At 44.3% G+C, this 24,662-nt stretch overlaps 1 protein-coding gene across 1 annotated transcript in view; it reads left to right on the forward strand.

Moving 5' to 3' along the window:
- SUGCT (succinyl-CoA:glutarate-CoA transferase) overlaps positions 1–24,662 on the forward strand; it is a 1,523,809-nt gene that overhangs the window by 158,933 nt on the left and 1,340,214 nt on the right. The gene's annotated exons all lie outside the window — the stretch shown is intronic.

Raw genomic sequence — 24,662 nt, forward strand, 5'->3', positions numbered from 1 at the left:
TATAAACAAAAAAAGAGCGACAATTTTGCAAAAATAGCAATATTTTTCACATTTTTTTATATGAAATTCCCCAAAAAAAAATGTAAAAATCAAAATTTTTTTAAATTTTTGGCCAATTTGTTTTATCCTACCTATGTTTGGTAAAAAAAATTGCAAAAAGCGTATTTTGATTGGTTTGCGTAAAAGTTATCGCGTTTACTAACAAAGGGAAAGATTTTTGTCATTTTTGTTGTTTTTTTTTAACGCGTAATGGCGGCGATCTGCGATTTTTTTTTGCGGTACTGCGACATTGCGGCGGACAGATCGGACCCTTGACTGACATTTTTGACACTTTTGGGGTTACCAGTGACATTTCTACAGTAATCAGTGCTATACATATGCACTGTTACTGTAAAAATACACTGGCAGTGAAGGGGTTAACTTTATTTGGGAGGGAGGGGCTGTGTGTGTCCCTAGGGGCGTGGTTTCTACTGTGATTGGCTGTGGCTCTAGCTGTAAGGACACTGATCAACGGATCTACATACTAGATCCGAGTGATCAGTGTCTTTACAGCGAGGAGAATGACAGGCAGCTTGTTTACACAAGCTGCCTGACATTCTCCCTCTCCCCCGACGATCGCCGAGTGGCCGGCGGACATCGGGTCCGCTGGTCACACGCGCGGGGGGGTCCGTGACCTCGCGGGAGCGGGAGCGCGCCTCCGCGGGCGCGCGCTCGCTCCCCAGACCCTCCCAGGCTAGTGACGTTAATTAACGTCACTCTGCCTGGCAGGGGCTGACCGCCGAAGTAAATCTACTTGCGGCGGTCGGCAAGCGGTTAATCATTGTAACATCAGGAGACCCATGCCATGGTTGAGAGGCTTTAACTTATTTTGGGACTCTACTAGTTATGTATACTCTCACAATTTGGAATTTTACTAGAGATGTTTCTGCCTAGTTATTGTAGGGAGAGGGCCCTGTTATCTAAAGCTATCTATGTATAAGGATTACATAAAAGCTTAATTAAAAAAGTGTGGAAAGGAAGGACCAGTATGAAGAAAATGTTTACTGTATATCTTGAAAGTTTTTCTGTAGCAGCTCAGCTGACACTACCTGAAATTTACTATTTACTTTACAAGGGACTCAGACTCCTTATACAAAAATAAAAAGCTGTTATAGACTTTAGTTTTTTTCCTTATTTTCACTTAGTGTTCTTTCCAGTAACACACTTCCCATCTCGGGGTCTCCACCCCACTGGGAGGACAGTGGAGACACCTTTAAACGGTAGCATTGTCAGTTTGGGGATAAAGATTTTTAAAAAAGAACTGGAAAAACAGGTTTTTCTATCCTGTACAGCCAAGGAAGCTGCTGTCTTAGCCTCTGCTTAATCTGCAGTTGCCAGGGTGCTGCACATGTGATCAGTTTAGACACCAGCCATTTGGTTGCTTGACAGTTTAGATGAGAGCAGAAGCAGCTGTGACAGTTACTATTCATGGCATGCCTTGAATTGAACTGTTTTGAGAAAACATTAAAGTGTTACTAAACCCACAACAGTAAAATCAGTGTGTACATGCAGTAAATCATGTTTGTTATACTCACTGTATATTAAGTGATTAATCCTCTGCATTGTGTAAAAAAGACTGTGTGATCCTGTATGCACAGATCCTCCCCCTCCTGCATATTCACTCTGGACAAGTTCAGATAAGACACAGTAAATGTAGTTCAACTGCACATGCTCAGTTTGGTCTCTATTTCTGGAGAGAAAGCTTCCTGGTTTTAGCTGAGCTATTCAGGTCACATGGTATTAACATCATACGTGGGCGTGTATACAGATCCTAAATGACAGTCCAGTCCCTCCCTCCTCCTCCATGCCCAGTAATTAAAAAAGAACACAGTGGGTGGGATGTCACATCCTGATTGATGGATGATCTGCCTCCCATTAAAGCATGAGGACATAGGCTTTGGAGGATTTCAAGAGGCAGTGAAAACTCCTACATGAACACTCTGGACTCGGGCGGACCCTGCAGAGTATCATGTGACCATGGTATACAGATCAGCTAACAAGGTATATAGCTGCAGTATTTTAATGTAAAAAGATTTATAGGCCGTGGGCAGTGCGGGGGGCTGATGAACATTTTTTATATTACTGGGTTTAGTAATACTTTAAATCAATGGGTTTAGTTTTGCTTTAAAGGAGGTTTAAAAATAACAGACTTTCTGGCCAGGTCAGCAGGTAAAAAAAAAGAAACAAAAAGCCTAAAAAAACTATCACCATAGTAAGGCTTACAGCAGTTGCAGTGGGGGGATTTGCACACACTCCCGGCGGCTGCAGTGTGTATACAGTCCACAGGCCGACTTTTTTTATTGGATGTGTTTTATAGCAGAAAGTAAAATGTATTGTTTTTTTTTCTTTTACAAAATTATCAGTCTTTTTTTGTTTATAGCGCAAAAAATAAAAACTGAAAGGTGATCAAATACCACCAAAAGAAAGCTCTATTTGTGGGAAAAAAAGGACTTACATTTTTTCTTTTTTTTTTGAGTACAGCAGTGCATGACTGCGCAATCATCAGTTAAAATAACGCAGTGCCGTATAGCAAAAAAATGTCATTAAGGGGGGTAAATCATTCGGAGGGCAAGTGGTTAAGAGAACCTGTTTGTCTTCTATGTAATTTAAAAAAGTATTAGTGAAAGTAAAAAAAAGTCAGATAGTTACACCCCCACCCACGTTCTCGCAGCCAAGTCTCCAAAAGTGTGAGCGGCTACCTGTAAAACCAGGTGCACGCTTCCCTCTGAAAGGTGCCAAATGTGGCAGCAGATGGGGAGAGAAGGCAAATAAGCTGAGCTTTCCCCTTTTGGTTGGAGCTCCGCTTTAAGTGGAAGAGGGAAGCAGTGTCACTCGGCACGGGGCAAGCAATGTGTGTGGTTGGGTGTCGTGTTTTTTTTTTTTTTTTTTATTCGGGTTGGTGGCAATTGTTCATTATGATTGATGAGGACCTACATCGCTGGACGATGTGATTGACGATGAATGTACATCAGGGGACTTTTCTTTTTCAAATAGAGGACTTGGTCAAACTGTCTTGTGTTTTTATTTATGTTTGACATTTTTTTGGTGAATGAGTAGGGGTACAATGTACCTCATACTCATTTACATGGGGGGGGGGGCAGGATTTGGGGGCCCGCTTGTTAAATCACCCCCCTGCACTTCCACAACAACTGGGGACAAGGTGCTTTGCTGGGGGAGTCCCCATCTGGCAAAGGTCACTCCCATGTTGAGGGTTTGTTGCCTGGTATGATTCAGAATAGGGAGGGGGGGAAGCGCACGCTGATCCCCCCCCCCCCACCCCCTTCCAGGCCTGCCGGGCTGCATGCTTTGATAAGGGTCAGGCATGGATTTTGGCAGAACCTCACACCATTTTTTATTCGTTCACTTTGTAGAGATATTCCCTCCGGGATTTCATCTCCCAGAAGGAGACAAAAAAAAACTTACAAGGATTCTAACTATTCTCTACTCGGTCCAAAACTGGTCAAAAGTTTTTTCTATACATGCACTTTAATTTTTTTTTTTTTTTAAACATTACATTTAGTGCATAATGTATATAAAAGTATAGAGAGGTACACAATTGTATACGTTGCATTGCAGATTGTCTTCAGGTACATATGGATAATGTATAAATGTTAGAAAATATGACTGTGGGTTTCCATTTCGCTAAATAATAATAAAAAAAATCAGCAGGCAAAGTACATTCAAAACTTTGACACTTAAAAAGTATAAATGTGAAATGTAATTTAGCATGTGAAAAATTACCATTCAACCGAAACAATGCATTTCCCTTCTTGTTTACAATGAGAGCAAAAGGTCATTTTTATGAAATTAACTAAAGAAATGTGTGGTGATTCATCTTGTTCCTCCAACTCTTTCATCAAGGATTCAGTTCTTTGAATTTCAAACCAAAATCGTAAGCAGGGAGAACACATTTTTGTACAATTGACGCAAATAGCTTTCAAATGGATATAAATGCAGCAAGGAAACTATGTGGTACTTAGCATCAATTGGTGTGGATTTAAAGGATAATTAGGGATGCTTGTATGAAAGGACCAGGGGATTTATCTAGAGATTATATTGTGATCACTTAAAAAAAGAGCTCAGAGCTTTCTATATGAGTTAAAGGACACTCAAATAAGAACCAGAAATTTTTCAGCTATTTTAAACATTTAGACATTATTGCTTATTTTTAGAATTGATGCTTTGCAGTCATTGACATGATTTAAAGTAAAACTACAGTTCTGGCAGGTTAAAAACCCTGCCTAAGTCAGCTGTATAAGTACTCCGCCATGGAATAAACTTTTAGATAAGTAAACCTACTGTAAGTAGAGTGCTGGGGATGCCATCTTATATGCAACAGACTGCCTGAATATTGACCCCTGTGTAGAGAGAGTCTAGAGCCAATAGTGGGAAAGAATTCCAAATGATCCTCTCTACTAAAGTAATGCTGTTGCCATGTCACAACTGGCTTCAGAGGTATTTTGGTTTCCTGGGAGAGAAAGGGGAAGTGTGCTGCAGTTTCATGTGCCGACAAGTATGTATGTTGAGAGGAGATGAGAGCTTCTTCACTACTAAATCAGCTTGGGGGGATATACAAGTGACGTAGCTGCATCAGAAAATAAGGTCATGAGGACAGCTGAGCCAAAACAAAAAAAAAAAAATCCAACATCTTTGAGTTGTGATGGAAAGAAAGAGAGGGGAAATCTCTTTTCCTAGCAGTTAGTGTTTTGGTCACAACTGTCTAACAGAGGATATCACCTCACGTTGGAGAGATTTCCTCCTAAATCCTGTTCCTGTCCCTAATGGGACACAGACAGCAACAAGAAAAAAAGTGACGGGGTCTTAACCATTCCCTACTCTACAAGTTATGCAGATAGTAAGATTGCATACATACATACAGTACCTGGTACTGTTGGATGAAACTTTATAGATTTGAATATTGTTCACTCAAGCAAAATATCCAAAAATGTTATCTTCGCAGCAGGAAATATCATGTGATATACAACTAAGAAAACATCTACTCTGGATACTTCTTATTCAGATGTGAAACCGAGAAGGCAAGGATTTTCAGATTTATGCAAGGCAATATTTGGTCTGTTGAGGGCAACGTACCCAGTATGCAACTCTGTATTCTGAAGTTAACATATCAGATGCTGGAAAAAAAAAACAAAATTGATTAATCCAGCATTAGCAGCGCTTAGCATTAAAAATGTTAGAGAATGTCCACACAGTCCAAAACTTTTCACCAAGTGATTAGTGATAGTATAGCCACTGTGTTGTCTGGAGGGATTCTGGGTGATCACATCTAATGTCCCAGTCACCACACCTCGTGAAAACCTCCCCTTCAGATAAACTCACCAGATTTAATAGGTTAATCGCCTTGTAATGACACTTAGATGATAACCCGATGTTCCATCCACATTCAGTGAATTGAAACTAATAGATAAAAGATAATAGGGCACATAGCATAATACTGTAAAGGTATTTTATTGCCCAAAAATGTCACCCTTTAAAATTACACTCACACTCAATAAATTAATCAAAACATTGAACATCGCTTGAGTGATCAGCCCATTCGGGATCTCTCACCATTCCCTGCACAAGCTTGAGTTGGGTGATTCCTGGGTATACCCTATAGTTGCTGTCACTCAGAGAGGTGGCGTGGTCACGCCCGCTGATGAAGACGTGATGACGAAACGCTTTCAGGGTGTGATAAAACCTCTCCTTTATATACTCTAGCTGACTGAAGTGTTAACCCCTTCTGCCTGCTGATATACAAATTGTGTCTCGCTTTAGCCAACACCACCAGGGGACAATATCCACACTTAGTAGGCTTAACGTTGCAACCAGCATACCCTAAAAACAAAACACAGTCTGGGCAGCCGATTTGCCCCACTACATTGTGAGCAACGCTCGGCCGTCCAGATCTGTTTCAATCACTCAATGGCCTACGCTACTGGACTCACCCATAGGACACCCAGGAAACAGGACACCCCTTAGTCTAACTGTCCATAGGCTGCTTACAATAATATTTCCCCATATAGCCAACATTAGTAGTTCATATATAGTGCAAAAATACATGTTAAACCTACATATAATCGGGATACAAAAACTTTAAAATACAAGTTCAACACAAAAAGTGCCAGTCATGTACACAAGTTCATAAAAATCAAAACACAACCTATGATTATAAAACGAAATATTAATCAATAAAATGCAAATTAAAAATCAAAAATCACTTCTAAAAAAGTTAAGGTCCGGGGGCGTGGCTAAGATGGCGCCGTGAGCTGACGTCTTCTCCGGAGCTCTGTGTAGATACCGGCTTCATTCATCCGTACAGGGTGGCTGATCTCTCTCTGGGCTGCCTCGGGTGACTGCGGATGCCGACCAGATCATCGGGTAGGACGAAGGGTGGCAGGAAAATCCGCTTCCCCCCGGACGTGCAGGCTTTGTCTCCCGCTGCGGCCTGTGACAAGGCACGAGCCTCGCCTCACACTACCATGGCGTCCCCCAAGGAGGGGGAGGCGCCCCTGCCTCCTGCATCCCCGGGCATTCCAGAGGTCATGGCGGCGATAACGACCTGCCAAACGGCTCTGACAAATAAGATTGAGGCCGTGCAGCTTGATGTGAGCCTCATTCGCCACGACCTGGACCGGATCCGGACTCGCCTCACTACCGCGGAACAGCGCGTGGGGCAGGTGGAGGACACTGTGGCAAACCACTCGGCGGCCATCCGCACTCTGCAAACCAAGGTGAGGACCCTGGAGTATAGAGCCGAGGACGCCGAGAACCATTGTAGACGCAACAATATAAGGATCATTGGCCTAGCTGAGGGAGCGGAGGGTAAGGACGCTACTACATTTGTTGAGGAACTGTTTCGCGGGCTTCTCCCTGCTGCCCGCCTGTCCCATCATTTCACAGTGGAGCGGGCGCATAGAGTCCCCCCCCAGCCGGGCCCTCCTGGATCCCCCCCGCGCACTCTTATCCTCCGTTTGCTGAACTTTCGGGACAGAGATGAAATTCTCAGGGCTGCACGGGCTGTGGGGGAGCTCCACCATCAAAATAATCGTTTGATGTTGTTTCCGGATTACTCCATAGAAACGCAGAAGCAGCGAAAGTCCTACGACTCTGTTAAGGCCTCCCTGCGCTCCCGAGGGATTAAATACAGCGTCCTGTTTCCTGCTAAACTCAGGGTGGTGGACGGAGAATCTGTTCGTTTCTTCACTACACCTAAAGATGCTGCGGCTTGGTTGGAGACTCTTCCCCCCCAGGACAGAGGATGACGCCGCACCAGGTATCTGGGGTTGGGTTGTTATGTCCCCCCCCTTATGCTACCAGGGTAGGGGGACCTGCCCTCCATTTGTGTCCTCACTTTGGGATTCTGTTTCATCCCTGCTGTTTTGAACTAATGCCTGTACCGCATCTGGCCTTCTCGCCTGTTGTGGACTGATGGATATCCTGCGGACCTAGTTGCTGTTGAGGGTCTGTACCTATATCTGTAACGAACTTCCCCTTGTTTTTATTTTTGAAAGACTGTGCCCCTGGCTCTGCTGGGTGTTGTTTTGCTAATTTTTCCCCCTGTTTTTTTGGATTTTGTCATTTATTGCCGGATTCCGCATCTCCTTGGGAGTTAGACTGCCTTACGAACTCCGGACCGTCAGTTTTTCCTGGGTTCCCAGGGCTCCGGGGTCCCTTAGGACGGTCCGGAAAGCCATGTGCCTCCTCACTGTTTTTTTCAGCCCTCAGGCTTTTGTTTTGGGACTTTGCGACCCCAAGTTCGGGGGGGCTCGCGGGGTGGGGGGAGGGGGTTGGTGGCCACTGTTGGCCGGACTGGAATTCATGTGGACTTCCCTCTGGGTTATGGTTTTCCTTTTTTTTGTGTTTTACTTGTTTTTCTTACAGGTTCCTCAATGTACTGATTTTGACATGTGTATGGTGGTTGCAAATACTGCTGGGTGTTGGGGGGTGTGTGGGGGACATATCGTCCTCGATATTGTGCTCATATGATTTGTGATTGCTCCCTGCCCACCTCTTCTATGCTTCCCACCTTTCTTTTCTTTTTATGCTGTTCTGATGCCTGACATTGATATTCTCTCATGGAATGTCAGGGGACTGGGTACGGCGGTCAAGCGCTCTTTGGTGCTGAATTACCTACGTCAGCAGTCCCCTCACATTTGCATACTTCAGGAAACTCATCTATTGGGATCTAGAGTCTTGGGTCTGAGACGTGCTTGGGTTGGCACTCACTATCACTCGGTATACTCTAGCTATGCTCGTGGGGTCAGTGTCTTGATCCACCGCTCCTTATCCTTTAATCTTCTGGATCTTCACACTGACCCAGAGGGTCGGTATGTCATTATTCATGCTTTGGTGGGTGGTTCCCCTCTGGTTATGGTGGGCTTGTATCTCCCACCCCCTGCTGAACTCCCCCTGCTGAACAAGATTATGGAGGTGGTTCTCGGCTATGGGGTGGCTGATTTTCTTTTACTGGGTGATTTCAACATGGTGATGTGCCCGGAGCGGGATAGACTTCATTCCTCTGCCGTGGGACCTTCCCGTCTTGCGCAGTGGGCGGAGGCCTTCGCCCTATCTGATGTGTGGCGGGAATTTCACACTACCACTCGTGCGTACACCTATCATTCGGCATCTCATCGCTCCCTGTCCCGGATAGACATGGCGTTTGCCTCCCATTCTGCGTTGCGCAGGGTTTCGGGGGTGTCTATCCTGGCCAGGGGTATATCAGATCATGCGCCGTTGCTGGTGTCGTTGAGGGGGGGTCCCTCGAGCGGGGGTCTGTGGAGGCTCTCCAGATTCTGGGCCTTACATGAGGAGATCCAGGAGAAGGTTCAAGAGGGCATTGAGCACTTTTGGCAAGTTAATGTTGGAACTGCGGAACCACCTGTCCTCTGGGATTCATTTAAGGCTTGGCTCAGGGGTGAATACGGACAGCGTATTTCGGAGGTACGCAGGGCTTCTGAGAGATCTCTGGGGGAACGTGAGGAGGAGGCTTGGCTACGGGAAGCTGCTTATGTCGCTGACCCGTCCTCGTCCTCCTATGGGTTGTGGCAATGTGTACTGCGGGAGGTCCAACTGTTACGCACCGAGATGACCCGAAAATCTATGTTATCTTCGGCTCAAAGGGTTTATGAGTATGGGGACAAGAATGGCAAACTCCTGGCCTGGTTGGCAAGGGGTATTGCCCCCCGGTTCATATTAGTGGTATTAGGGCTGTGGATGGGGGAATCCTCCGTGATCCGGTGGCTATCACTGCTAGATTCCAATCCTTTTATGAAGAATTATATTCCTCCCGGGCAGTTTACTCTGACAGTGATTTGGGTTCATACCTGGATAGGGTGGATTTCCCGGTGTTGGAGATAGGGGATAGGCAATTACTGGAAGCAGACATCACGTTGGAAGAGGTGCAGGAGGCCCTCGGCCTCTTGCAGTCTGGCAAAACCCCTGGAGTGGATGGTCTCCCCACAGAGGTGTATACGGTCTATCGAGATCTTTTGGCCCCCCGTTTGGTCACCCTGTTTGAGCACAGTTTCTCCCACGGCTCTCTTCCGCCCTCTATGATGGAGGCGGTCATTGTACTGGTTCCCAAACCTGGGAAGGATCCGGAGGACTGTGCATCTTATAGGCCAATTTCATTAATCAACGTTGATGCCAAAATCTTAGCAAAGGTGCTGGCACGCAGGCTTGCTGGGGTCCTCGATGTGCTGGTGCAGGCGGACCAAACGGTTTTATGCCAGGGAAGGGGACTGATATTAATCTGCGCCGGCTCTTTCTCAACCTAGTGGCTGCTCATGTCAACAGTGGTCAACGTGTCATAGCCTCTCTCGATGCCGAGAAGGCTTTTGACTCTGTGGAGTGGAGGTTTCTATGGGCGGCGCTGCAGCGCTTTGGTCCTAAATTTCTGACCTGGCTACAGATGCTGTATCGCTCGCTGGTAGCAAGGGTCCGCACTTTGGGGGGGCTCTCCGAATCCTTCCCACTGCGGCGGGGTACCCGGCAGGGCTGCCCGCTTTCGCCCTCCTTATTTGCGTTAGCACTGGAACCCCTAGCCATTTTGATCCGGAGCTCGCCTTCCGTTGTGGGTTTGCGGGTCGGCCCCCTGGAGGAGAAGATATCTTTGTATGCAGATGACGCTCTTCTATACCTGCAGGATGCTGACTCCTCCTTGAGGGCTGCCCTGGAGATCTTCGACGAGTTTGGTCGCTTTTCTGGTATTAGGATCAACTGGTCCAAGTCGGTCCTGTTTCCCCTGGACGGGGGGACCAGGGCGGGTGCTGCTGTGACCCCTCTGCGGTGGGTGGATCAATTCCGCTATCTGGGTGTGGAGGTACGTAGGGACCCGGCCACCTATAGAAGGTTGAACCTTGACCCCCTTGTTACCCATCTTCGGGAGCGCTGTGCGCTGTGGGCCTCTCTTCCGCTTAACCTCATGGGAAGAATTAACCTGCTCAAAATGATATTTTTACCCAAATTTCTGTATTTTTTCAGGAATTGTCCGAGCTGGCTGCCTCTTTCTTTTTTTAAACTCATTGATGGGCTTGTGAGCTCCTTTGTTTGGGCTGGGAGATCTCCCCGCTTGGCAAAGACTACCCTGTGCCTTCCCACTAGCTGTGGTGGTTTGGCCATGCCTGATTACCGGACTTATTACTGGGCGGCGGTGCTGGTTACTGTGGGCTGGTGGTATGCGCAATCGAGGGGAAATGCGGCGGTTTGTTTAGAGGCGGCTCTGATCGGCTCCCTACAGGGCCTTAGCAACCTGGAGTACAGAGGGCTGCGGGCTTGCCCGCCGGCTCTCCTGCCCACTAGGGTTACTCTGCGGGTGTGGGTGGCGGCGCGTCGGCGCTTTCTGAGCCCTACCACGTGGTCCCCCATGTGCCCCTTGTGGGGGAACCCCAACCTGCAACATTTATGGTCCTTGCAGGACCCTCAGTTGTGGGCTAGACATGAGGTGCGGACTCTCCGGGATGTGTGCCCGGCGGGTTCCATCCTTCCTTTTGCTGATCTCCGTCGGACACGGGGTCTGCCGAGATGGATGTATTTTCGGTACCTCCAGCTGCGGCATGCTCTCCGGGCCCAGTTTCCTGAGGGTTTGACCTTGGAGATGGACCCGATCGAGGACTTATTGGCTCATGAGGTGGTAACCAAGCCGCTATCATCCCTTTACCTTAAGCTGCTGTGCACTCACTCTCCACGTATGGACAAGCTCTGGGACCTTTGGAAGGGGGATATCCCTGACCTGGATAGAGAGGAATGGGAGGATTGCTTTGAGGCTGGTACTAAATTGATGATATCTGCCAGGGACAGACTGATTCAGACCAAATTCTTGCACAGAATCTATTATACCCCCCAGAGATTACATAGGATCTTCCCCCAGAGATCTCCGAATTGCCCGCGCTGTCTGACCTCAGAGGGGACTTTCTTGCATATGTTTTGGGAATGCCCAGTGATAGCGCAATACTGGGTACAGGTTTATGATGTGATTAATCATATACTGGGCCTGACTCTCCGGGTCTCACCAGCGCTGGCCCTACTGTGTATTGTGGATGATGATCAGAGGCCTAGACCCACGAAACTGCTCATTGGTTACCTGCTGTACTATGCTAAGAGGGAAATAATTTTGAAATGGATTGCCCCTTCCCCCCCCTCGGTAGTCTCCTGGGAATGCTCTATTGATGCTGTCCTACCGCTGTATAAGTTAACCTATATGTTGCGAAACTGTCCTAAGAAGTTTGACGGGGTCTGGCAGCCTTGGATGGCACCTATGAGTTAGGTGCGGTAACCGGCCCTGGTTCTGCATGGGGTGTTCCCGGGTGGAGGTGTGGAGGGAGGGCTGAATGTTTTTTATCTCTCCTACATGAATGTATTGGGTTGCTGCGGATTATTTGCTCGATACTGTATTTCCTGTTGACCTGTTCTGTATTTGTTATATTTGTACATGTGTCTTTCCACTTTATTCAATAAAGGAACCGTTTGTATTATAAAATAGTTAAGGTCCAGTTTCACGTTCATTCCCTTAGGACACAATAGATCTGTCAAATAAATCCATTGTGTTTCAGATTTTGATAATTCCCTTACCAAATTCGAACCTCTTGAGTTGGAATACAGTTTATCGATCGCCCAGAACTTCAGTCCTGAGGGATCTCTGTTATTTTTGCATCTAAAGTGTAAAGATACACTATGCATTTTGTAGCCTATACATATATTACAAATGTACTCTGCCACTCGTTTCTCTAATGTTCTTTTGGTGTGGCCAATATACAAAAGCCCACATGGACATTCTAGGGCATTGACTACATGGATAGGGTTTCAAGAAAAAAATTCCTTTATTTCAAGTTCCCTATTGCTACTGGTTGATCGAAATCTGGTAAGAGCTTGAATGTGTGTATTGACTTGTTTACAGGCCCTACACTGTATTCTGAAGTTTTGAAATTTCTGCAGTATGACATGCTTTACACATCATGGTTTATAGTTAATAAATGGCTGCTTGTATATATTAGTCAATATAATTTATAATCTCGTGTGAAGTTTTCAGCTTTGCTTGTCAAGTTAAACCTTTCTTTTCTTAGTTTTGAATTGAGGGGTGAAGGGTTAGAGCCCCTGTGAAGTTTGTACTGCTATCTCACTTTCTGTTGACAATTTTTTTTTTTTTTTTTTTTACCAGAAGTAACAAGAAGTGAGGGGAATTTTTCAACAGCAACATGGAAAGAAATAAAGACCCATTTTAATAGAGTAGGGGAAGACTAGAACCCCTGTGAGTTTTTTTTTTGTGTCTTTTTTGCAGATTTTCCCTTGCTTTATGTCTGGCAAAACCATTGTCACCAGGGCAGAATGTCAGGGAAAAAATGTATCTAATAAAGCCCCAAATAGCAATAAAATGCATGGGACTGCTGTTGAAGAAAGCTGCACAGAGCGAAATATTGAGGCTGCACTGACTAGTTTTCTTCTCAAAATGCTTATTGCCTGAGGAAGAACAAGCATGAAAATCAGGAAAGTGAAGACAAAACTCCAAATCTGTATACTTGCTTTGAATCAGAAATTTATGTTTGAGGTGGTTATAGCCTTATGACTACTCCCACATCTGTGACTCTTCCTCCCTCTCAGTCAATAGCCCTCTCCCTTCCTGTTCTCACTAACTATTGAAGTATAATTTCTATTGTATGTTTGTGATTTTTTCTTTTTTTTTTTGTCCCTCAGATTGTTTTAAGCAACCCATAGATGATTTGTATTTCTTTCCTTCCATCGTGGGTGGAAGGAAAGAAAATCGCTTGATTTCCCCATCAACACTGACTGTGTTGATGGGGAAATCCCTCCTGCAGCTCTTATTTTGTTCTGCCGGCGGGGGCACAGGGGGCCTTCCCAGATGGCAGAACACAATGATTACTTGCAGGCAGTAAGCGCATGTAAAAAATCTGACAGGCTGCTTGTACCCAAGTCTGTTGATGGATCGAGTTAGGTACATTCAGCCTGCCCATACATGAATTGAATTTCAGTTGGTCCCTGCTTAACCGGCTGATTTTCGATTTATATAAGGCCGCCTTTAGACAGCCCATAGATTAGTCAGCTTTGTCTGTTTAACGAGCAGGGTGAATGAAAAAAAAAAAGACTTGATTCCCCATCCACACTTTCAAGGTGGGTGGAGGAATCCTCCCTGCTGAGTTGTGTTCTAACAGCAGGGAGACTTTCCTACCATCAGAATACACTAGTCAGCATTGCAAACTATAGCTGGAAGCGCTGATTGAGTGGGGAAACTATGCCTGGGTAGTTGATCTAACAGTGAAAAAACAAAATTATACCCGCGCTACACAACGTGAAAATTGAATATAAAAAAATAATAAAGGTGTAAAAATGTGCAGCTGCTGCAAACACTAAGAAAATCTTAGGGAAATGTGATAAGAAACGAATTTATGCAGCGCTAGCTCCAATAAAGTGTTAAGTGCTGCGATAACATATATAGTAAACAGTATTGATAAAGTTCATATAAGTAATATCATATAGAAAGTGGTGAGTGCTAGAAAATGATATATATATTATCTATGCAATAACCAATGGTTGTAAAGTGCATATATAAACATAAATGGTTGATTAGAGTCCAAATGAATATTCAGTGCTTGAAACAAACAGTCCTTATAGTGATCCAATTAAGGTGCCAAGGTGCCAAATAATTAAGGTGCTTGCAAAGTGACAAGGTGCCCCTCAAGGTTCCCCACTCACCAGATTGCAGATAAATTAAGAACTTCAAGATTATTAAACATTGCCCAGGATCTTTAAGGACCAGAACTTCTCCTATGTAGCCTTCGAACTTATTGGGTCAGCTTCCGCTTCCACTGTTAAACAAAAGAATGGCCATACATGGTGAAGTAAGTTTGAACAATTTTTATTCCCAAAAGTATGTTCAGATGGGTACTCACAAGTGTATATAAGAATTAAGCATGTACAGATCTGGCAGACCTCTTCCACTGCTGTCACAGGAATGTCAAAGGGGAGGGAGGGTTCTATTTGAGAAGCTGATGCGTTCCAACAGGAAGGGTTCTATGCTAGAAGCCAATGCATGCCGGCAGAGGAAGCAAGTAGTTTAGAAAACTTCCTCCACTGGCTTCTGTGTTTCCTAGTGGCATCAGTAACCAGTGAGCACATGGCCAGTGCCAGAGGTGGCGGTGCAGAGTACTGCGGTGTCGTTGCTTAAAAACAGCTGGGAAAGTACTATTTTCAGAAGGGTTCAACAGCTTCCATACATCTTCACTAAAGTTAAAGCGGTAGTAAACTCTGGCATTGATACCACATTTATGCATTTTATCAATGAAACTACTTGTTTTCAATTAAAAAGCCACTAATAGTATGCATCTAAATCATTCTTACTTTTACAAATAAAGAGAAACCCTCCTGCTTGTTCCTAGCCGCCCCCATCACAACTGAGGTCTTCCCCATTTGTGCAGTACCTTATTTCCACCCTCAGTATGTTTCCCTGGCCATAATCCTGTGCATGCGCAATATTCGCTGTATCCAAGCCTATTTTTCGTTCCTGGTTACTAAGGAAACATTATGCAGGGAATAGGAAACATTCCTGTTGCTACCTTACTCCAGAGTCTCGCAGGATCTCGGGGCTGACGACTACAGTAGAAAATAACGCAGCCCCGGCATAGACCCAGCATTTTTCTGGCACCAGAAGCTTGCCGGAAAATTAGGGCTAACAGTGCATGCGCGGGTGACGTTATTTAAAAGAAAAACAACAATTACTCGGAAAGGAAGCCGGTAAGAGGAGAATAAAAATTTACAATAAATAACGTAGCCTGCTATTATTAATTTCAAGAAAAGTGATCAGAATGAGTATACAACTGCTTTAAGCGTTAAGATGGATACTTTTCCTAATAATTTTCTATTAGGCACAACTGCTGTTCAAGAAGGAAACATAATATAGACCTTATGATGACCCTAACACCCTTACTCTTCAACTCTCTAGCTCAATAATTAAAAAAAATAACACTTAGGGCTCTTTCACACGGGCGGTCCGATCAGATCCGCCTGTCAGTTTTTTAGGCGGATTTGATCGGATCCTCCATGCAGCTCTATGGGGCAGCGGGTGTCAGCGGAGGTCACCTCCGCTGACACCCGCTGCCATCCGCATCCGATCCTGTGCTGAAATCTGGACGGATGGAAACCCTATTTTTCCATCCGTTCAGTAATCGGAGCGGAGTGGATCTGATGAGAGCGGACAAGCGGTCCGCTCTCCTCCGATCCCCCATAGAGGGCAGCGGGTGCTGAGACACCTCCCTCTCCGCTCTGCAAGCGGAGACGGAGCTGTCATCCGCCCGGCTCAGCGGGGATCGCGGATCGATCCCCGCTGAGCAACACGGATCCGCCCGCGGAGGCGGACCGTGTGAAAGAAGCCTTAATCCCATCCTTCTCACTTTAAGATATGCCTAAAGGAAACTTTTTTTTGTTGGATAGAGTGGTGAGTTTTTATTGCTGATTGTGTCTCTGTTAGGGAGATTCACCCTCTCTAATCATCCTGGTGACCGTTACACAGAGAGTAAAAGTGAAAGAAAATCCCACATTTTGGGCTGTCACCAGAATCGTAATTGAGGGTTAATCTTGCAACAGGGCCACTAGTTTGGATGACAACCAGGGGTTTCCTCTCACTTACTGTTTTAACTATGGGGGAGGAAGTAAAGAAAAATCTCCCTAATGGGAGGCAGATGGCAAAAAAGGGGCTTTAACTCTCCCTTACTCTTTTTAAAATAAAAAAGGTTTGCCTTTAATTCAAATTTAAGCCCTAAACCAGGCATGTCCAACCTGCGGCCCGTAACCTCAGGTAATGCGGCCCACTGCCCCCTGACAATTTTCTTTTTGCTGGGGAGGAAGGAAGTCAGGTCGGGGGCATGGCCACAGCAGCTTCCAACTAACGGTAGGCAGAGGCTGCCTCAGAGGGGGGAGGGGAGCATGTGCAGTGTTTCTGACTCCTACCACCATGACCATTTCAAATCACTGAAGAGGTCATGGTGGTTAGAGTGTTCCTTTATTATCGCTCAGAAGAAGTAAACCCCTGTATACTGATTCCATTTTATTTGATCATCCTCTAGTTGTGTTAAATTAGTGCGGGGGCGCGGCGGCATTTTATTATGTACCTTAACTATAGTATATATTTAATATGCGGCCCGAGAAAATTTCTCTACACTCAATGTGGCCCAGAGAAGCCAAAAGGTTGGACACCCATGCCCTAAACTAACCCTTCAATTTAGACCGAATAAGCCTGGAAGGGACGTTACAAGGTGAAACTAAATCAGGCACTGGGAGGATTTCTGTCTAGTAAAAGTAATTGCCAACAACTTGTAGTATCTTCTTTTAGTCAGGACTTTCAATTTAAAATGCTAAAAAAATGGCAGCTTTGCTAGTACAGGTACATTTGATCTATTTTTATTTTACCTTTCCAGAATCTGAAGTGACCCACCCAACAGTGTGGCAGAATTTCTAAATTAGAAGAGTGACTTATTTGTAAATCTTTAGGCTCCTTTCACACAAACGTTTCGATCAGATCCGCCTATCAGTTTTTTAGGCGGATCTGATCGGATCATCCATGCATCCCTATGGGGCAGCCGATGTCAACCCTATTTTCCCTCCGTCCAGGGGACTGGATGAGAGCGGACAGGCAGTCCTTGGGCTCCTTTCACACGCTGCGCTGCGTGCTGATCCCCGATGCGCAGGCGGATGACTGTTCCGTCTCCGCACTGTGTGCTGAGAGGGAGGTGTCAGAGCCCCGCTGCTCTCTATGGGGAATTGGATGAGAGCAAACCACCTGTCCACTCTCATCCGATCCTATCCCCTGGACGGATGGAAAATAGGGTTTCCATCCATCCGGATTTCACGGACAGGATCGGAATCGGATAGCATCGGGTGTCAGCGGACATATCTCCGCTGACATCCGCTGCCCCATAGGGATGCATGGAGGATCAGATCAGATCCGCCTAAAAAACTGACAGGCGGATCTGATCGGATCGTTTGTGTGAAAGGAGCCTAAGGCAGGTAGACAGTTCACATATAAGCATGTCAACTGTGCACCTGTTGGTATTTTGCTGTCTTAAACTGTGAATGGGCTGCCAATGGACCTCCAGAATTCACCTATATTCCAGTGCTCTTCAACACACAGTATTGTAGTGCTGCATCATCAGAATTGCTGAAGATCCAGTTCTGTCTGCTGTAGTGTCTTGGCAGCCCATATACAGTAAATAAATGGGCTGCCCTAAAATACCACACATTAACATGTCACAAAATGCATGTGCATTAACCACACAAGAAACCGGCATGGTGTGAATGTTCCCCCAAATGTTATTTGTCTGGCTGTCTCTGACTTTGTGAGCCACAGTCATGAGGGAAACGTGAAGACTCCCGCAGCATATGTTTGCTTGTAAAAATGTTAATTGGCTGGCCTCCTATGTGAATAATCTGGCTTCAGTACTTTGAGTAATTGGACAAATATTAAGGGAAGATCTTCTGACTTAAATTTTATATTTGTTGTGGGTCAGTGCCTCACAATCTATTACAACCCGGGACATCCAAGAAAATGGTATATTGCTGCCATGTTTACTTCATGACAGGTATGTTTTAAACAATTTTTAGTTTCCTAATAGTGCATATCCTGGAAACAACACTAGGTGGTGCTGCTCTGTCATTTGTAATTTGTATAGGAACTGTCTTTCCAAATGGCATGTTTATCTGTTTTCATCAGGACAACATAACTGGAAAAAGACCTGGTGTAATTTGCAAATAACATTTGGACTGCATTAATGCTGTAGATGGCACAGAGCATAATTTGTGATTGCAATGAGCACTTCATTGGAAATGTCCTAGTTCTAGGATTTTTGTTTGTATATGCTGTGTGTGTATGCTTTGTTTTATTCTCTGCCACACAGTTTTAGGATGCTTACCAGACTACTCATTTGGTAAAAAGACATTGGGGTTGATTTACTAAAGTCAAATATACTGTGCATTTGCTGTAGATCTTAGTAAAGCAGGGGAAGCTCTGCTGATTTCTATCACCCAATCATGTGCAAGCAAAAATGCAGGTGTTTTTTTTTTTTTTTCTCTTGCATTTAATTGGTTATTCTTTGCAAAGTGAAGCTTTACCTCATTTACTAAGTTTTGGAGCAACTGCACATGCAATACACAGTATATTTGCCTTTAGTAAATCAACCCCATTGTTTTTTTTGAGAATTGTGGGTGTTCTCCTATTAAAATATTATATGTCATTGATATTATTACTTACACTTTTATAAAAGTGCATGTAGGTTCTTAGTGTATGACATTTAGCTTGCTAAAGTGACGTGTATTATAAACAATTGCCTTTTTTAATTCAAAGCAAGATTGAATCCACCATCTTTAAAGTAGTTCTAAAGTTCCACTGGAAGGAACAGCAAGCAGGCATGCTGATGTAGCACCCTACAAGGTAGGTGCTAGGCAATGTATAGTGGGCCCTGGCTGCCTAACAGCAGGGCCATGATTTATTGAGAGCTATAATACGCAAAGCCTATAAAAAAATGTTGTTCTTACATTCACAGAACTCTGGAAATAAATGATGCGGCCATGTGGGCGAAGCCCTTCACGCCGACATTTAAAAAAAAAATTGTAACAGCGAGTGTGGGGAGAATTGCCCTTGCTCGCTGTCACAACATGTAATCGGGAGGGGGTGTGGAGGCGGCTCCAAGAGTAACATGTTACACTCTGAATATGGGTGTAATATGTTACAAAGGTTACTTATCCTTTATGGGCCATACACACTATAAGATTTTCTGAAGACTTTTTTCTTCAGACTTAACAAAACCATATAATATGAGGTCAAACCTAAACACTTTCAATTTGCATGCAGTCTGGCAGGCCCTTGCACTACATAGAAAAGGTAAATCTGAAGGAAATCTAACCACAAAAGTTGGATAGTGTGTATCCAGCTTTAGGCCCCTTTCACACTTGTGCAATTTAAAAGTTGCGTGATTTTGCAATGATTTTTGATGCGATTTTGACGCAATTTTGAACTTAAAGCAATGCCTGTGTAATAGACCTCAAAATGCATCAAAGTCAGACCAAAGCAGGGACTACTTTGAAGTCGCACAGATATGAACGGTACTCATTGAAAATCATGGAGTACGACTTGTCATGTGACTTTGCAGTCCCAAGTCGCAGGGAAAGTCGCACAAGTGTGAAAGGGGCCTTAAAGCTGATGCGACAGGATAACAATGCAAGAGCACGATTGAGAGATAGGGACAAAGCATTATGACAGGAAGTGCTTCAACAAGCACCTACATGGTAGGACCACCAGATATTATTTTAATGAAAGCTATAGATTCCAAATTATTGAGAATAACTTTTAAAGTTTCTATTGAAAGGTATACAAACTTTTAGGAATTGGGTTTACATCAACTTAATTTTAAACTTTGAAAAGTAAGGCCTCGTTCCAGGGGCAAATTAAATATTCTAAAAGTGCCTACAATGCATGTTTAAGGTGGCTTTATGGTAACATTTATGTGGTTTTAATGATTGGGAAAGTTACAATATAGGAGCTAAAGAGTTAGGGACTTTGCCTAGGGGCTTTTATGGATGAGTACTTTAGTTTAAAGGATCTGGGGTTTAGGATTGAGGTCCTTAGTGTTGGGGGCTTTTAGGCTCTATTTACACTCATGCATGTTGCTTTTGAGCATTTCTGTATTTTTTCTGTATTTTCTTGCCGCAATTTGCGTTTTTAATTTTTTTATGCTTTTTTTTTTTTTGTGGGGGGGGGGGGGGGAGGAGGATTTGTCGTTGAGCAGATTTAAAAATGCAAATTGCAGCAAAATCAAGGTAATAAGCTGTAAAAGCGCACTACATGCTTTTCTGCAGCTTCCCTATTGAAGTCTATTGAACCAAAAAAGCATCTGTGTGACGTATTTGCCGATGCCCTGTGTATGTACAATAAGGTTACCACCTGTCTTTGTTTCATGGGGCAGTCCCCGTTGAGAGGGGGTCTGTTGCCAGGAAATGTGATTTGTCACCTGGAACTGCCACTATAAACACAGTGCATGACTCAAATGATCACACTGCACAAGCGTCAGTTCAAAAATGTTGCTGATAGAGTACCCTGCATGTGTGCTGTGCCATTTTTGAACTAAGATTGCACAGTGTGATGAAATGGAGCTGTGCACTGTGCAGTTTATGATGATGATTTGGTCTGGGGAGCCCATGCAATGTGCGCATTACATGCTACCCCCCTCCCTGAAATAATGCTGGGTCCTGGGGATGACAGACACAAGGCACAATCTATGAATAACTGCTGTGAACTCTCAGCGTTATTTACTCTTGTCCCTTGACCTCTGTGCATTATTTTAAGTGGCTGTAAACCTCAGAAATATGAACAATACATATCCCTCTGTAGTGTATATTTGTCTCAAATAAGAGCACTAAGTTCTTTTTTGTTTCTCTGCTATTAGTATAATTCGCTTCTGACAAATTTTCCTGACACCAAGAGAAAAGAGGTGACCGGAGGGATTCCCAGCTAAAACAGCCTCAGCTCTCTTCCTGTGTGCTGTGTGAAGAGGGGTGTGTTCCCTTTCTCCAATCAGTACTCAGAGATCTCACTGAGCTCTGCAATGTGTAACTTCAGCTCTCCATCCCCTTTTTTCTGACAGCTCAAACAACCAGTTTGCAATAAATATAAATCTATAAATAGATCTATAAATTCTGGACTTTGAAAAGATGTAGAGAAGAGAAGACCTCAGATAAACAAGTACAACTTAAGTAGGAGGATTTGTTTCATTTCTGTGTATCACCCAAGGCCAGTCACTTAACTTGATATATAAGGGTTTACAACCACTTTAATCCTGACCCCTGAACGCCATGCAATACTTACTCCTGACCCCTGAACCTTCGGCATTACTCAATCCTGACCCCTGAACTCTGAGTGTTAATCCTTACCCTAGAAAACTCTGAGCATTACTTAATTCTGACCCCTGAAGTCTATGCGTTACTTACAACATTTGTGAACATTCACTGTCTAATACATTTTGTAACTATGCAGCATCATAACTGTTTTTGCTTAGTTTCAGAAATTTGCATGGTTAAAAAGTTTTGTTATGCGACCATGCATCTTTTTTCTGATAATAGAGGGGTCTGTTTAGCCTAAGGCAAGATGCAGTTTGTGCTCGAACAATGGGCTTGTTCAAGAGGCAGGCTGTGATTAAGAGGGGGTGTGTCCGCCAGAGGCAGGCTGTGATTGAGGGGGGGGGGGGTGTGTGTGCTGTGGCTGAACAAACTACCCAGTATAGGCATGCTGTGTGTCTAGAATGGCCAACCAAGGGATGACAACTGAGCACGCAAGTGCAGATAAGCTTTTGTGCTTTGTGTGGTCAGTTTAGAACAAGGAAGAAAAGTGGCTGTCATGAGGATCAACCAGAACATTTAGATGGAAGAATTACATGAAAATAATAGAGACTATGATTTATAAAATACACCAAAGTGAACACAAACAAAGAAAATAATTATTTGGCGTAAAACACTTTGTTCACAACCCGTGAATTCTGAGTGCTAATGCCAACCACTGTTCTCTGAGCCTAACTTAATCCTGACCCCTTGAAGTGTTTGAGTTATTTAAACATTTCCCACCTGTAGAACATCATACGTTGTTGTGGACTTTCAGTGGTTATCCTGTGACGATGCCTGCAGCTACAGGCATCATCCCAGTAGCACAATTTTTGGCTGGCGATTCTCCTTTTACATGTGATCTCCCTCCTGCTTCCTTTTCGGGCTCTCTCATCCCACCAGGGAGTCCGGGACTGAAGCTGGCAGTTCCACCGGCTAACCATAGCGATGACCATGGACCGAAACTGGAAGTGTTGAGTATCCTGTCACTTTCGGCCATTACTGGCTTGTGAAAGTATCTGATCAAACTGATCTTTTGATTGATCAGATGCTTTTTAGGGAAGAGGAGAGATCTGGGGTCTTATAGTCCCCAGATGTCTCAGTAAAGAGGACCTGTCACTGCCCATTCCATCACAAGGGATGTGGTCCATCCCTTATCTGCTTGCCGACCGCCGCACAACTATTTATGTCAGCAGTCAGCCCCTCACAGGCAAAGCGACGTAGGGCTACGTAGCTAGCCTGTGAGGCTCTAGGGAGTGAGCGCGCGCCTCCGGAGGTGCGCTCCCGCACGGTCACGATCCCCCCCCGCGCGTGTGCCTGGCGGACCCGATGTCCGCCGGGCACTCACGATCGTCGGTTAGAGCGGGAGAAAGGCAGGCGGCTAATGTAAACACAGCCGCCTGTCATTCTCCCCTGTGTAAGAATGGAGATCAGACGGTTCTTACACTAGTAGCCACAGCCAAACGCCCCTAGGACACACTTAACCCCTCCCTCTCCAATACAGTTAACTCCTTCACTGCCAGTGTCATTTTTACAGTAACAGTGCATATGTATAGCACTGATTACTGCAGTAATGTCACTGGTACCCCCAAAAGTGTCAACAATGTCAGTCAAGGGTCCGATCTGTGGGCCGCAATGTCGCAGTACCACAAAGAAAATCGCAGATCGCCGCCAATACTCGTTAAAAAAAAAAACAACAAAAATGACAAAAATCTTTCCCTTAGTTAGTAAACGCAATAACTTTTGCGCAAACCAATCAAAATACGCTTATTGTGATTTTTTTTTACCAAACATAGGTAGCAGAAAACAAATTGGCCAAAAATTTAAAAAAAATTAGATTTTTACATTTTTTTGGGGGAAATGTTATTTTTGCAAAATTGTCGCTCTTTTTTTCATTATAGCGCATGATCAAAAAATCGCACAGGTGATCAAATACCACCAAAAGAAAGCTCTGTTTGTGGGAAAATAGGTGCAGCATCGCAAGACCGCGCAATTGTCCGTTAAAGTCACGCAGTGCCAAATCGCATAACACCCCCTGGTCAGGAAGGGGGTAAAATCTTAAGTGGTTAAAGAAGATGATGCCGTGGTTCTGTCAAAATGGCGGTCCAAAATAGCAGTGGGACTGGCATACATATCAAAAATGAGCATCTCCAGTGTCTCCAGACAGCCTCCACATTCATCTTTCTGTGATAAAAGTAAAATGTTTCAAAAATGCGCAGTATTGTTTGACTTTCCCGACACATACACAGTGTACTGTCATTCTGAAAACAATATGTTCTATACACGGGCAGTAATATGTTTTACTATCCTCATGCATGTGCAGTATTTTCTGCTCTTGATGAATCTCTCTTCATATTGCTGCCAACATTATGTCAACGAGAACCTATGCATGCAATGTCTGTACTGCCACTACCGTGCATACACAGGATCTTGGTTCTGCTTTGTTGTGATCTCAGAACAATGGTGGCAAGATCTCACACATATACAGTAGAGGCAGTATATTCGCATGCCAGCGTGGGATATCACCACCATATTGATCCAAGCATTCTGAAGCACCTAAGTTCAGGACAATACACAGTCCCTTATGACCATGCCCACAAGACCACCTCCACTGAAACCACAACACCTTCCACCACCCCATCTGCCACTATCTTTTCACCTCCTGCCCTCCACCCCATCACTAACTTGGTCATTCTTGAGCAGGCACATTTTTTCTAGTTAAATATAAAAGACAAGGCCGTGTCAAGTTAGTAAGTACTAAATATATACAAGCTAAAAATCATGTGCACTTGCAAAATGTTGAAAAAACTGCGATAACCATAGTTGTAAATAAGCAAAAGATAAAAAAAAAAAACTCTTTAGAGTTAAACCTAAACCATGGCTCTAGGATTATTCTCCTGCCTATGGTATGCATGAGAATGCCTATAATGTGTCACATTATAGGCATTAAACTGCATTTGTGCACCCGAAGTATGCTTGTATGTGTGTGTGCATGTTAGGGAGGGTGGCTCTTTATATTTTTTTTTTCATTTATTTTTTTAACAATTGTCTTTGTTAAATTGTATTACTATTGCAAGGGGGGGAGGGGGTGGTTGTTAGCCTCCTTAGTGATAGTTTTTTAACATTGACAGTTATTTTTAATTCATGCAGCTAGTGGAGTTTAAAAATACAGAGTCCCTAGTCTACAGCTTATCCGGCTGCTGTCATCAGGATTCTGCCAGTTCTGCCATAAACAAGGGCCTGGGAAGAAAACA

The sequence above is a fragment of the Pelophylax lessonae genome, assembly GCF_965119305.1.
Source record: "Pelophylax lessonae genome assembly, chromosome: 5".
Classification (NCBI taxonomy): Eukaryota; Metazoa; Chordata; class Amphibia; order Anura; family Ranidae; genus Pelophylax; species Pelophylax lessonae.